Genomic DNA, 13,101 nt, shown 5'->3' with positions numbered 1-13,101 from the left:
ATTCTACATACTCGAACACAATAGTTCCTTAGCCGTCGGAACTACGCCACATGTATGTTACTTACGAGGTGAACGAAGTGGTAAACGCATAGCAAGATATTTGTGCTCTTCAGCAAATTCCATACTGTTGATCTGGGGAAACCCATGTGCCCCTCAATTCAGGCCACAGAGAAATTGTTGGAGAACAATAGAAAAGAACAAAGTATCATTTGAATAAAATCAGTTTTGTATGCCGACAATTCCTTAATAAAGTCGCTGACTGCAGACACTGTAACTTAACAATTCTTTCAGATAATGGAGGTATCTTAACATAACCGAGAAGGTCAAGTAGAGTACGCTATCAGAAAGTTTGAACTGTTCGTTGGGATTTTACAGGAATTACACAGTGTCGCCGGAAGAGGGCAGTTTCACACCAAAAATCTCCGGAAAATATTGCAAATACCTGACGGTTATGATTAATCAGTTTGGCAAACCCATTGGATGGTTATTAAACCCCCATGGCTTTCATTTACTGTGTCCGTGCCGACTGCTGATAGTGACGTGCTTAAATTGAGGATGGGAGAAGTGGCTTCTCAAGACCTCAGTTTAGTTTGGGTACAGTTTGTTACCTTGATCTAAATCTAATTATAACTAGAATTTTAGCAGTCTGCAAACATTTCAAGTTCTCAACTTTTAACTATTTCTTCATATGTTTGCACTGCATGCTCGTTAAAGCATCCATGCCCTTTTGACCGGGTCACTATTATCCTGGAAGAGACCATTCCTGTCTGGATAAAAGTGCATCACCATTAGATGCAAGTGAAGGTATTTACTGGAATTTACCTTTCATTCTAAGGCAGAGGCGTTAAACTCAGTTTAAGCCTGGGTAAACACTGGCAATTTTGTGTGCCCTCAGAGAGCTGTAAACTGCAAGGCCGTATATTAATTTATTTACTTATGTAAGTGGCAGTGCCTCTACTATAGATTGATATAGGTTTTATCAATAATCTAGGCTCTAAAAGCAAGATGTAGAGCATGTTTAGGAAAAAGAGAGGTTAACAGATATTCAGTTGTGTGCGCTATTGTACAATTTATTGTACTGATTAAAAGAGCTGTTCAATTTACAGTGTTAAAACAAAAGTTGCAAAGAGGGCCATTTTCTGATTTGGTGCTGGGGAAAATGTTTGTGTGTTCAAAAAGAAAATAATAATGTTGTGTGTGGAGGTCATTATTTAATTCTCAAACTTCATGCTGTTTTTGTTGTGAGCCACGTCAGCTTTATTTGGCTGTGTTTAGTGTCATAATAGTAGCATAAATTATATTCTTTCATTACTGCCTCTGCTTCTTTGCAGAGAGGACACACTGGCTTATCTCCACTAAGACCAAACATGTACTCACTCTCCCACCTCTCTCCAAACTGTCTCCCTCCTCCATCAACTCTTCATTTTTTCAAAATCTTTGCTAGTTAAAGCCACAAGGTCACTGGAAATGAAAAGGGAATGCTAGGTGTTAGCGCTGCGTTCTGTGCGTGCACAGCTGAGAGTGCTGGTAATGTGTTTTGGGAATTGGAGTTTTGAGAATTAGAGCACAGCTCTAATCTAAAAATCATAGTTTTGTAGCTTACAACAGGCCGTATCAATATTAATTTTTGGTAAGTCCATGCAGGCTGTATGAAATGAGGCCTTGGGTTTGACACGCGTTCTAAAGGGTTCAGTACACATAATCTATGACAGGAAAATGCCTGCCACACCATAACAGTCATGTGAAGCTTTTACCATAGTAAACAACCATTCAGGTCTATAAGTTTTCCGTGGCATGTGCCACATGAATGCTGTTTCGCTGACTGAGAGTGTTGAAGTATGAGTCCTCTTACTGTATCACTTTTTAGACCACTGCCTGTGTTCTTAGCAGCACTTCCAGACATGCGTTGTCAGATGTAATAAGGGGTTTATAAATGACAGGGATGATGATCATCCCTCCCTGTGAAGTTCCCTGAGGATTATTCTTACTGAAACTGCCTGTTCATGCCATAGACTGTTATTTGTAGTCAACTACAAATAGCAGAAGTGTCAGGCCTCGTGTGAAGACCTTGCTCATGTGAAGACTAGTGAGTGAACCCTCACGAGTCCACTGAAGAAGGACACTGATGAAATTACCTTCTCCACCCCTCAGCTAAGTATCTAAACTCTTTCTTTATACACCACACTGTCAACCACAACAGCATGTGCCTCTAGTGCATTTCTGTTGTTCTCCACAGAAGCACCTCCCATTCTGCTTACAGGAGGAAATGCTGCCATAACGACCTTTGTCCATTTCAAAAGTGTACTGTTGCTGAAGCTGCCTCCGCCATTGTCCTTTGGAGCAGCCAGTCTGCTGTCAACAAATTAGACTTCATCCCCACCTTCTCCACCCGCTCATCACTGCAGGTTCTAGTGTTCACCAAAACATGGATCTGCCCAGAAAGCACAGCAACTTCAGCTGCCTGCTCTACTCACTCTTCCCTCGCCCACACTCCCCAGCTTATCTGGGTGTGGAAGGGGAAAAGTTTTGCTGATTTCAAAGAACTGAAAGTTCTTATCTCTCTCCTCTTTATGCAGTAACATCCATTCGAATACCATGCTACTACCATTACTTATCCTATCAAAATTTACATTGCTGTCATCTACCATCCTCCAGGTCAGTTAGAGAACTGCATGAAGAACTGGAGATGATGCTGTCATCAGTTCGAGATGAGGACACTTATAATCCTACGGGACCTGAACGTCCACTTAGACAAACTGCAAACCAATGACTTTCTTTCCCTCCTGACCTCATTCGACCTGGAATGGCTCCGCGTCTCAGAGAGCACAAAGTAGGGAACCAACTGGGGCTTATCTTGACACATGGCTGTACCAATAATGACCCACTCCTTTACACACATTAGATCACTTTCTCATTCAGTTTACTGTCTCTCCCTCTCTGTCCCACACTCTCTCCTCTCCTCATTTCCTTTTGCTGCAACCTCTACTCCCTCTCTCCCACTTGCTTCTCTTACCTCATGCCTCACTCACCTCCGGACTAACACACACAGCTCCCTTGTCTCCCTGACTCCATTGCTCTCCACAGCCAACAGACCAAGCTCAGGACAGCTTAGAGGAGATGACACAACCTTTATCCTCATTGTCTTCTAACAATTGCAGCTGCTAAAACCAGGTACAACCAGAACAAGTTTACCAGAACCACAGACACGTGTAACCTTTTATTTTTTTTTTCAACACTCTTCTCTATTCTCCTCCACCTCCACCACCCACCTGCCTAACTGCTGATCACTTCGCCACCTTCTTCGAAGCGAAGGTTACTGCCGTCAGCAGCCAGTTCTCTGCGTCGCATACACACCTAGTCTCCTCCCACACGCAACATAACACTTTATACATTCTTTCCTCTCACTGACACAGGTGTCTCCAAACTCCTTACCAACAGCCCCTTAAAACCCTATACACTCACATCTCCTACAGGCCATGTCTCCCACACTTATCCCCTGTGCACACTCACATTATCAATGCTTCACTGATGCCCATTCCACATTCTCCACTGTTTGTAACCAGGCTTGGTTAGTTCCACTGCTCAAAAATCCAACACTCAACCCATCATACATAGAGAACAACAAACTAGTCTCCCTCCCATTTCTGTTAAACACTTTTGAACGTACAGTCCTTTAACCAAGTTAACCATTATCTGCTGGATCCCTAGCAGCCCAGCTTTTAGAGTGGCCATTCCACCAAGATTGCCCTGCCCATTGTTGTGGACACCCTAAGCTAGAGGAACTGTGCCAACCCACATCAGGTCACTTTTATTCCATCCCACCACGTTACGCGAGGAAAGTCTCTTTTCGTGTGTAGTTCCTTGATGGTGTGATGAGTTGCTCAATTCCATTTGAACTGCAGACTCCTTCGCAACTTTCAAGAAGCACCTAAAGACTTGTCTCTTCTGTGAAAATCTTACCACCACATGTATCCCTTACACTTGACCCCTTTCCTACTGACAGATATTTCAAATGATCCATGTTCCAGTTTATGATGTGTACTACTGATCTCTCTATTATGTATATTACACTCCCTTTTAAATACTCTCTTTGGATGTACTTTTCTTGATACTCTGTGGTGTGTATTACTCAGCACTTGCTTTTGAGATGCTCTTTTTCAAATGGTACATTATAACTTTAGATTATGGTGCAACTGGCTTGCTGTGTTGTTATTGCGGTAGTATAACTGTTTTGCTGATTATTGCTCATAGCATCCCAGCTGTTAGCACTGCTTCGTTCTCCACATTGGGGGACTGCTCCTTCTCCAGCATTTTTGCAGCTCCCTGCTCATTAGCATTATTTTTACCTGACTTTGTAGTTTACTTTTTTACTTCCTTCAGTTATTCTTGCACTTGTTTCTTCTCGGTCACCGAACTTAGCTGCAGCACTTGGACCGTGTCCAGTATTTTTTAATGGCTGCATGCTTAGATTGCGTGTTCCTTCAATTGCAAGTCACTTTGGATAAAAACACCTGCTAAATGAATAAATGTAAGTGTAAACTAATTCAGAGTTGTTTTGTAAATAATTTGTCTGCCTGTGTTGCAACCCAAACCAATGAATAGACATCACACTTTAGGAGCATTTGCTGTCCAGCACATTTGATGCTACATGAAACTTTCTCCTCATACGTTTGTGCCAATATCACTTTAACCGATGCTATTTGTGAAATATCAGCAGTCCTGCCAAATAGATCCCAAGCATCACCTCACTTTCAAAATCACTGACATTTCCTTCTCTTACTGTAGCAGCCAAAATAATGGGTAACCTCACCTGCTAAGCATTTTATACGTGACCCCCACACATTTTATGCACGATGGGACGCTGAATGCTTAATTGACTCAGTTAACTTAAGGAACCACACCTGTGTCAAAACACCTGCATTCAGTATATATGGGTTCCCCCATTTACCAAAGTCTTTCCATTATTGTGGAAATTTCTGTACATCTATTCACAATATCTCCTAAAAGGTATGTCCTGAATGGTAATTAAATTGAACCATAACACATCAGTTAAAATGTAAGTCAGATAACTAACATGGTTAATTTTTTCACATTTTGTAGTAGTGTATGAAGTGTTCCTAGTCTTCTTACAAGAAGAATGTATACAAGCAAGCTTGTGTGATATCTGCCACCACAGAGATTTGGACCTTGTAGAGAAGGGACTGAGGGTGTGTTTAAGGTCAAGGTTCTTGTTGAGAAGCTAAAGAAGAACACCAGGGTCCTTGTGATTTCATTTCACCTTCAGTGGTGAGATCACAATCCTTAGAGGACTTCCGAAAGCACATGAGTTTTGTGAAATCCTGAATTGCCTTGTTGTTTCACCACACATATGCACCACCCCAGTTAATTTGCAACTGGTTAGACTTTTGGCTTTAATGAGAATGGCTCTATTGTGGGGGCCTCAGTCCCCTATTAGTTTATCAGTTTGATAAATTAATATCACATGATTACCTATGCTGTCAAAGGAAATTACATTTGCCAGAGATTACCTATTATGTCAAGGGAGATTCCCAAAAATGCCCCTGAAACTATATTTCAGTCTGCACTTTTCCAAATATTAATGTGGAAATGAAAAAGCAGGCCCCTTTGCTCCTGAACTGGCCTCTTACCTTAATTCATTTAGTTGATACTGTTATCAAGAGCAAGTTAAAATTGTTGTTCTTCGTGTCAGAGGGCACACACTCAAGAAGCTTTGGAGTTAAATACTTTGCCCTTTGAGATGCAGGCAATGAGCATCATGTGTGGATTTCAAACCCAAAACTTTCATGACTAGAGCCCCTTCTCTGACTCCTAAGCCATTGCCACTTCTGGAGATCTCAGAAGTCTTGATAAAAATATGTCACGCCCTGGTTCTCTGTTCCCCCCCTGCTGGCCATTTTTTCTTAGATTTGCACATCTTAGTTCACCTTGTTAACTGAATCATTAGTTGCACCTTTTTTAGGTTAGCCTAGTCTTGTTCAGCTCAGTATCAACACACCTAATTTTCCCTTCTTTGATTGTGCGGAATTGAATTGTGAACATGCTCTGTATAGTTGAAGTCTGAATCTTGGACCTGTATGTTCCAAAGAAGTCCTTTGTTAAGCTTGTTTTGTTCTAATAACACTGAGGAACCTGCAAATGCATCCAGAATCTCCTTCAGCCTGTGATAATATGTTTCAAGATAGGCATTTGTTTATGAGGGGGACAGCATTAGCTTGAGCTGATGAGAGGAACATGGTTGTATGAACTTTACTCAGCTCAATAGTAAAGATATTTACCAGTGATGACTTGTTTTGGAGGGTATTCTATGATTACTTCCTTACCTGACTGTCCAAAAGGACTGGGCTGCACCTGCTGTCTTTTTTTTTTTTTTAATACAGTTTTTGGCTTCCTTCATGTTGTCTGTCTGGCTAACCAAGAGACCCTGCTTTCTGGAATATAGGTGTATCTGTGTGAGGGGATTTGGTTTAAAAAAGAATTACTCTAAACCTAAATAAGTTGTTTTGTTGCAAGAAATATGGGCTGCACAGGTCTGCTTCGTGGTGTTAAGCAGCCTGCAGAATGGAAACACACCGTATTCATGGATGTGTGCAGGCTGTAGACATGGAAAGTACAGCTTTTGGTATGTATGTGGTCTAAAGGAGTGGTAGTGGTTTTCTCTAAGATCAGACTGTCAAATAGTCTGCATGAATAGTGTACTGTATACAATGTGCAAAGTTATTTGCGCACATAGACATATGTACACATTTTCAAAATGAAACAATGTAGGCACTTTAAATGTCAGACATAGCAACCCGTAGTCAAAAACTGTCTCTGGCTCCACTCAGGAGCAAAATATTAGGTACGAGAAGGCAGTCTGATTTTCAGAGACCATTCCCATGGTTTGCCTTGAGTCCTTGATACTTTGAGACTCCCCTCTTGGCTTAACTGAGCATAGTTTACATCACCTCAGCCTGACCTGCCTCAGGGGTTCCTTCTGATAGGCATCTAATGTGATGTCCACTGTAAGAGGAAGAGATCTGTGCTGTGTTTGAAGACATTTTTGAGTACAGTTCAGCTGTTTTCAACAAATACAAGCAGTTCTGTAAAAGGGTCATTTACCAAAGACTTGTAAACAGGTTTATTTTAAATATGACCAAAACATAATCTTTTGCAGAAGACTGGTCTGCCTGTTGGCTTGATTATTTTACTTACTTGGAATTCTCCTACTAATTTTTCATCTCAGCACAGTTTTTGAACAGAAACTGCTTTTCTAAATATATCATATTTATCAAGCTCACAGTGCAATCTCTGTCCTTCGGCCATTATTTTCTGACTGAATAGGTTCTTGTAAAAGGAAATGAAAACACATCCTATACGATTTCTGACTGATGCAACTTCCTTAGCTCGCTGGCTACTAACCAGAGCAAAAAAAATGTCAAGATTTCTGAACAGCAAATGTGAGTCATCTGTTGAGTGTACATACTTAAAGAGCAGTCCTGAGCATGAATGGAGATTTTGTTAAGATAAATCTATTTCACATCACAGAGTTTTTAATTTCTGGAAGAGGCAGACCATGTTCAGTTCCCTGTGCTGCACTAACCGATCTCCCACAGGCAGGGAAGTGACTGTGGGAGAAGCCCGGGGGGGGGGGGGGGGGGGGGGGGGGCTTCTTCTGACTTATGATGACAGGTCTTTGGAAGCAATCTTTGGACGTGAGTTCCTTTTTACTTCGTCCAAACATAACAAATCACAATAACCTTTTAAAGCAGAAACTATTCTCAGGAGTTGATTTTCATGGTTCTCGATCAGATCACTATGGGATACTTTTCGTGCTTGAATGCAGACTCAAGACAGGTTTCTGTGTAAAAGTCCAAATTTTATGCATGTATTGTGTTTTTTTGCCCTGAGCTTCTTTAATTCATTTTGTGTCCTAACAGCTTGATTTAATAAGGGAGGTGTGTAAATGCAGTTTTAGCTGTGTGATGCTATTTATCTTTGCAATGATAAATCAAGTTTAAGGCCTAAAGTCGCAGAAACGAACCTAAGCTGAAATATATCTGAAAAAGTTCATTGTTTATCAGCACCAGAGTGAATACAAAGGCCAAACCATAAAGTTACTCACAATCACTATCTTCAAAACTAAAGGTTAATCCATAGTATCCACAGTTGTGTGAAGTATTTTGATCTGGAAAAAAAAAAAAAGTGGAGTGTCAGTTTAAGAAACATCCTCTGACTCTTTGTGGATGTGCACATGCATATGCAGAGCCATCGATCGTCTCGTTGCAGAGATGATGCCACCATGCAGATGTGAGTCAGAGGTCATTTAAAACACTGGGATACTTACTGCATAGTTTTACCTGATAAAAGCAACTTTTCAGCTCACAATGTCAAGTGAATGTCCCTGTACCTCACTGTCCATCTTTCCTTAATTCCACGCTCATCCCACCATAAATCCATCTATCTGTTTTTTTTTTTAAATGTTTTTTTTTTTTCTTCTCACTTTTGCTCCTTCTCCTAAATGGAACAGCTGAATTTGAAAACATAATTTTCACAGTTTGCCCTCATTTTATGATAGATTAAACCCCGATGAGCACAACAAGATGTTAATTAAGAACACATAGGTTAATGAACAAGCACCTTTGTTTTTTCTCATGATTGTTTCAATGTATTCATACTTTGAAAACAATTAGCAGAGCATTCCAAATAGAAGCATAATTGCTGAAACATCTAAAGTGCCAAACACCAGCACTATTCTTTTCATGAAAACTGATCTACTGGAAAACATCCCAGCCATTAAAGAATAGAAAATACATCACAGAACTGAATGAATACTGAATACAGTCTTCAGCATTTTACATTCGTGGGTATTGACTAACCACAGCTGGTGCACACTCATTTGCTGAAGCATTGAACAGATGAAGATGGTGTATAAGGTATGGCGTAATAGTGTATATGCTAATGTATACACATAGAAATGGTATAAAAACATCTTTGGGTGTAAATAGAGTCATGTCTGCATCTAGCATCACTGAATACCGAACAAAAGCTCATTGCAGATCATCAATACTCTGAGGAGCAATGCAGCAAAGATGGTTTATATTTATGCATGTATGTATGTATCTGATATGACTGATGTTTTTTTGGTTGTGGTTGTTGGTTGTTTGTTTGACATGGTCTGCACAGTTGATATTTGCACATTGTATGGAGAAAATTTTGTAGTATTCAAATTAAAAAAAGAGAGAGAGAGAGAGAAGGAAAACTTGTTTGGCATCTTGCACAGATCATTCTATCTATTTTAAAAATGGGTTTTGCATACAGAATTATATGTACTGTTTGGGGAGATATTGCTCTAACCACTGTGCTCTATAGATTTTATATATTGAGCTCTTTTGATTGTTTAGATTTTTTCCATCTTTTAGAAAACAGTTATTCTAAACTTGAAGCTTTGAGGAGGTAAAAGAAACCTATAGACAGAGACTTACCAGTAGGAAACCAGTAGGATAGCCACCAACATTTATGTCAGCCTGGTAACATCTACAGTCTGAAACGCAATCCTAGAAAGTGCAGGAGAGACTTGCCTCTTTTTTATGTTCCACAGTATGCATCTGTGTGTAAATGAAAACAAATTTAAATGTTAATGCACTGTGCTGTTACCCTTCAAGCAGGAAATGCCTTAGCAAGGCTGTCTGTGGATGGATGTGAGTGACACACAATGGAAGCTCTCAAGTGCAAATTTAAAGTGGACACTGTTGGTAGAGGCAACATACACAGCACAGCCATGTTTTTAATTGGGTACACATACTTAAACAGATACTGAGATCTCTCTTTCGTAGCACACCGTCATTTCTTTATTTTTTCAGGAAAAATCAATTCAATTTCTTCTTACCTCTCACATGGAAATAAAGCAAAGATACATTTTGTGGAGAACACAAATATGAGTTAAAAAGTTTCAGGTAAGCAAACAATTGTTATTACAAACAATATGGTACACCGTGTTCAATACGGTTTACGTACATTATACACTGCCTTTGCTTTCACATAAGTATTGCTTTCTTCAACAATAGTCAGTGGAAAACTGAATCGACAAGGTCTTTTAACCTTTCTTTCCCTATACATAAGCATTTTTCATAACAGATGATTATTTGGATTTAGATTGTAGAGCACCAGTTTTCTTGACTTTTGGAGCACACTCATTTTTTGTGTGCAGAGGTACACAGCTGTAGCAGGCTGAGACACTGCTTACAAAGTCCCCATTCTTACCTCCAACTATGTCTCATATTAGCAAAATCCAGACATTGAATAAACATTAGACCCTGTATTACGCTGTACTACTCATAGCTGTGCTTGCATGCTTTAAAAATAGTTTGAAAAGAGAAGGCGAGGGTGGTAGGGGGTTGTTTTGGGTGAGAGAGTGAGGAATATATTTTCAGGCCGACAACACAAAAGGGAGAACTTGTCAGATTAAATACATTTTTGGAATGTAAATGTGCTCTCTTTTTTTCTCTCTGCAGAGATGTTTTGCTCCCCAAAATGAAAATGCGTGTATTTGGCAAACATTTGTCAGTATTTTGCCGTGACTTCTCCTCAAATGTTGATGAACCGAAGCCATAAGGTGGAGGCTGTGTGTTCATTTAAAGATAACTACAAGCATGTTGATTTATTGGACAAAAGATAAAGAGTTGTAGATGTTGCAGATATTACGATTAGTTGATTAAAGCAAAATAGCTTTTTGCTCCGCATCTAATTGAAGTTCCACATATTTGCACACAATGTGTTTCAGCATTCCGTCGCCGTATCAAAACCATAATCATATCTTACACGAAGAAGATGACATACCAGAGGAAGAAAATGTGCTGTGCTGTTAAGTTGAAATAAATGGTAGAGCCGATGTGAAATAGCTTTACTGCACTAGGGGGATTCACTTAACAGTAGTGTCTAATATTAACCTTCACTGTCCTTTCCTCTATGAGGAGTGCACTCATGAGAAATGACCTCTCTGTTCTGATGTGTCATTCAGGGCTCATTTGTAACTATTAAAGTCCGCCACTTGAAAAACTGATTAAGGTAGGCGACTCAATAATTGAACTCACTTGCCTTTATCCTATAATCTTTAGAGCTAGGCATTTTTTACACCGATCAGTTTCTTCGGTTTGGCACTTTAGAAATGAAGCCATTGTCAATGTCACTGTGAATCAGTTTCAAATAGAAAAAAAAGAGGCACAGGATGCATCTTTTTCCTCTTTCTCTCTCTTTCTTCTTGGATGAATCCATACTATGGTGAGGATGTCATTTTCTGTGAGAGCTGTTGCATTTTTGATTTATTCCACGCTGCACCACCACGTTATACCGTCATTATTACTAGAAGCCTGACCCAATTTTTCCCCCTGCTTCCTCCACACATCCTCTTCATCTGTCGCCCTCCCAAAATTAACTACAGTAGAGCATATGGGTTTTTATCTGCCTTTTCATCACAGGTTATTTAATAAGGTTCTGATACAATAAGCCAGCTGACATATGACAACTTGATGTTCGTGTCTTTCGAGGCAGCTGAGTATCACAAGAAATAAAAGTGGGCAGTGTGTTGCCACCAGTGAAACATTGCCTGGATCAAGATATAATTCCAGCGATTCTAACTCATTTAACCAATGAGAGATGTGTGGTCTAATGTGCATGATGCCACACAGGCATTAACATGTGATTTTCATTAACACCAGGAGTCCCTCTATCAAGCTTCTTTAGGGAAAGAAAGTGAATATGATTAAGTGTTTGAATGAATCTTTTGTTCCGTTTTTTTTTTCTTTATAATGTCTATTATGACATTCTCTGAAATTGATGCCTCGGTCAATTTCATGGGTAGTAGCTGCTTTCCGATGTCTGTTTAAGAGGCCAAGAGCAATTACCCAACCTTGATATAAATGGTCTCAACAGAAGCAATGTACTGAATAATGGAAATTAATGAATTTTATTCTCTGTCTCTATGAGCTCATTTAGTAAATCTGGACCACTGTGAACCCCACTCTTCTCTCCACTCACTAAACTCTTAAGATCAATTTAATGGATGGTATTTTGGGACCTTACAATGCACAGATCTCTTTCCTGTGTAAAATTGCATATCCTCAGTAATTTAGCTGACTTGGCTCGTAAAGGCAGGCTACCATATATCTTGGCAATCTTTGTACTATCTTAAGAGGGGGGTCAATGAATGAATGAAAAAATGAATGAATGAATGAATGAATGAATGCCTCTGTAAAGCATCATGTTATGCCTATATATGTGGGGTCTCATTTCAAATACCTGATCAGCATGCTTTTGCCAGGATGTCTCCATATTTTAAAATGCTATCCAGCCCACCTTTGTACACGATCCAGTAAAGTTCATCTGTTTTCATTACAGTAGTATGCATTGTTGTGGATTGCGTGGTTCAAATGCTGTTGCACACACTTCTGACCCTGTATCATCAGACTTTACAGACTTTTTCTCTTATTTGTCATCTTTCCTTTCCTCAACCTCTCCTCACTGATTCATTCTTTCTTGAGTGAAGGACGCGTGTAAAAGAGCCTCAGTGATTTTCTTCTATTGAGTGAAGACAGCAGCATAAGGACATCCCTCCTCACTTCTGGCTACGGGAGATCTCACCTCTGAATTTGCTTGCACTGTGTCATAGAGCAGGAGGATAAAGGATTGCTGATGAAGTATTCATATTTTTCATCATTGCACAGCTGGAGTTAAGGGATATTTTCCTCTTTTATTTGATGTCATCCATTGATTCTTGCTGACGAATCTTTATGATAGAGTGTACGGAAGCAGAACTTTACAGCTTGCAGAATCATTTTGCAACTTAGGTAAAATGTGGAACAGAGCCTTCTTTTGTCTGCTTCATTTCATGGGGGGGGGGGGCTCATTGGGCCACAGCTTGTAGATATCTGCAGTATCATGAATCTGTATGGATGATCAGATTTCTTCAGTTCAAACAGAGTTCATCCACAATATTTCAGTGACAGCATTTTTTCACTGAACAAAGTAATTCATTACAACTGTGACAACTTTTTGTCACGTTGTTTAAGCCATCAACCTTGCAGCTCCTGTAATCTGTGTTACGGA

Source organism: Chanos chanos, chromosome 2 (genome assembly GCF_902362185.1).
Source record: "Chanos chanos chromosome 2, fChaCha1.1, whole genome shotgun sequence".
Classification (NCBI taxonomy): domain Eukaryota; kingdom Metazoa; phylum Chordata; class Actinopteri; order Gonorynchiformes; family Chanidae; genus Chanos; species Chanos chanos.
This window is presented reverse-complemented; position numbering follows the sequence as displayed.